Source organism: Colobus angolensis, unplaced genomic scaffold (genome assembly GCF_000951035.1).
Source record: "Colobus angolensis palliatus isolate OR3802 unplaced genomic scaffold, Cang.pa_1.0 Scaffold225, whole genome shotgun sequence".
NCBI classification, from domain to species: domain Eukaryota; kingdom Metazoa; phylum Chordata; class Mammalia; order Primates; family Cercopithecidae; genus Colobus; species Colobus angolensis.
This window is the reverse complement of record NW_012115433.1, coordinates 6,480,905-6,483,772: the sequence shown is the minus strand read 5'-3', so window position 1 is coordinate 6,483,772 and position 2,868 is coordinate 6,480,905. Positions and strand designations below refer to the sequence as shown.

The 2,868-nt window shown below is 48.2% G+C and overlaps 1 pseudogene; it reads right to left on the bottom strand.

Annotated features, from left to right (window-relative positions):
- Positions 1-950: 950 nt before the first annotated feature.
- On the bottom strand, positions 951-1,891 carry LOC105513237 (annotated as a pseudogene).
- Between the last annotated feature and the right edge of the window lie 977 nt (positions 1,892-2,868).

Genomic DNA, 2,868 nt, shown 5'->3' with positions numbered 1-2,868 from the left:
ATTTTTATTTGCCTTTCTTTGGTTTCTATTGAGTTCAACTTTTTTTTTTCTTTTAGTCGGAGTCTCACTCTGTTGCCAGGCTGCAGTGCAGTGGCGTGATCTCAGCTCACTGCAACCTCTGCCTCCCGGGTTCAAGCGATTCTTCTGCCTCAGCCTCCCAAGTAGCCGGGACTACAGGCACTCACCACAACGCCTGGCTACTTTTTGTATTTTTAGTAGAAACGAGGTTTCACCATGTTGGCTAGGAAGGTCTTGATCTCTTGACCTCGTGATCTACCCGCCTTGGCCTCCCAGAGTGCTGGGATTACAGGCGTGGACCACCGCGCCTGGCCTGAGTTCAACTTTTTTCACACTTCTTGTTGTCCATCCAAGGTTTCATTTGTACAACACATATCTCTGATTAGTAGAGTTTTATTAAGTACATGATGGTATCTGCAATCTTGGAAAAGGGACTTTATGGGAGGTAACTTCACTATTCTAAAACCTCCCAACTTGATTCTTCTATCTTACACTCAAAATATTATTAAATCCCACACTGAGCCTGCACTGCAGCATCCTGAGAAAACTCCACCTGCACCCTCTGGGTGTGACACAATTCCTACATTCCATTGTCAGGCAGATAGTGAAGATTACTTAGCACTAGGTGGGGAGATGTTTTATGGCAATTCCTGGGCTTCAGTTTCATCCAATGTTGAGTGCCAAACCCTCCAAGATGATACTTCCTCTTTCATCATGTGGATTTTGCATCCTTAAATCTTCTTCTAGTGTGTTGCTGTGTATAAATAGTTAGGACTGTATTTCTCAACTCATGGAGAATTCCTGTTGCCCAGTGTCTGGATTTGTCAGAAGTCTCACCCAGCCAATTATAATCGATCTTCATTTTAGAAGCTGTTCTTTTTTCTTTTGTTCCCCCACAGGCTTAATTCGCTTTACTTTTTGTGTATAAAACTCTATGTTGTAGCCACAGCTGGAGCCTGGGTCCTCTGCACGGAGACTCTGGTGTGGGTCTTGACCAGGTGGTCAGTGAATTCCTGAAAGGGAGACTTAGTGAGTAGGGTCTCCCTCCAAAGGTCAAGGGTCAGGTAGCTGTAGATCTTAGAGATGGCATCAAAGGTGGCCTTGGTGAAGTTGCCCAGAGTGGCAGTGCAGCCCCTGGCTGAGGTGTAGCAGTCATCGATACCAGCCAACATGAGCAGCTTCTTGGGCACAGGGGCCGAGAGGATACCAGTGCCCCTGGGCGCGGGGATGAAGCACACTAGCACAGAGCCCCAGCAGCCGGTCACCTTGCAAGGGACGGTGTGGGGCTTGCCGATCTTGTTCCCCCAGTAGCCTCTGAGCACGGGGACAATGGAGAGCTTGGCCAGGATAATGGTCCGCGAATGGCAGTGGCCACTTCCTTGGAAGAGTTAACACCCGGACCGACGTGGTTATTGTAGTCTCTGATGGCAACAAATGCCTTCAACTTGGTGCGCTGGCCGGTGCGAGTCTGCTTCTGCACCGGCATGATCTTCAAAACCTCATCCTTGAAAGAGGCCCCCAGGAAAAAGTCAATGATCTCAGATTCCTTGATGGGCAGGGAGAAGAGATACATCTCCTCCAGGGACTTGATCTTCATGTCCTTGACCAGGCGGCCTAGCTTGGTGATGGGCCTCCACCCCCTATCCTCGGCCTTGCCTCCATAAGCTCCGCAGCCTCTGCCCCGGCCTGGTCCACTGACTGCCACTACCCCCGCCCCGGATGCCACTGCGGAAACCTCGGCGGAAACCACCGCAGTTCCCCATCCCAGGATCCCCCGGGGCTTCCGGCCCCCGCTGCACCGGTGTCATCCGCCATTTGGTGTTTTCACGGAGAAGACGTAGAAGCTGTTCTTGTTCATCATCACTAGGTAACATCCTTTGTTTTAGAAGCTCTACTATGGTCCTCATCACTAGGTAACTTGTTTTAGAAGCTGTTCTATGTTCGTCATCACTACTTAACATCCTTTGTTTTAGAAGCTCTTCTATGTTCCTCATCACTACGTAACTTGTTTGTTTTAGAAGCTGCTCTGTGTTCATCATCGCTACGTAACATCCTTCGTTTCCTGCTCTTAACGGCTTCCAGAGAAAACCCGAAGTCAGAAGCACACGGACATCCACTTCCAGCCGTCCTGCCTGAATATGACATAGATGGGTGTGACCAACATAAGAGTCTTCAGGAGGCTCGGTTTGGTAACTTAGTCATAGTTAATACATCCACATCATTTTTCTAAATTCTATGTTCTTTCATCTCTTTCTCCACATTTATTCATCTAAAAATGGAGGGAGAGGTTCAAAAATTTTTTTAAAACACACTGAAGAATAGTGAGCCTTCTTCATTTGGAATTCATCCCAGTGTTAAAACAAATGAAAGAATATTGTGCAAATTTCCAGGAAAATGTCAATGATGACTGGCTAAATTGGAACAAATAGCGAAAGACTCCAAAATGTTTACATCCCAGCTGGAGGCAAGTATTTCATTTCAAGTCAGGGACGGGACAAAGTGAGACTGCAGCAGGGGAATGGGCACAGCGTGGGTCCCAGCCCTCAGCATCACCAAGGCACATTCCTCCCTGAGGACACCAGAGTTGTGACGAGTCCTGTTCCTTTGGTTTTAGAGGTTTCGTTGCAGAAGCCACCCCCATTTTGACCACTCCAGTAATACTATGAGTGGGGTTCAAAAGCTGAAGCAGGTACACCGTGCCTCCAGGTTGTGTTTGTGGATGATACCCTATCAGAGTCTGAATGTCGTCTCACATTTGCATCATTTCCCTGAAAGAACATGTGTAGACAGGCCAGCCAGTGGCCCTCTCTGTACAGCAGTGGCTGTGGCACTCAGTGTTGAGTGTGGAAC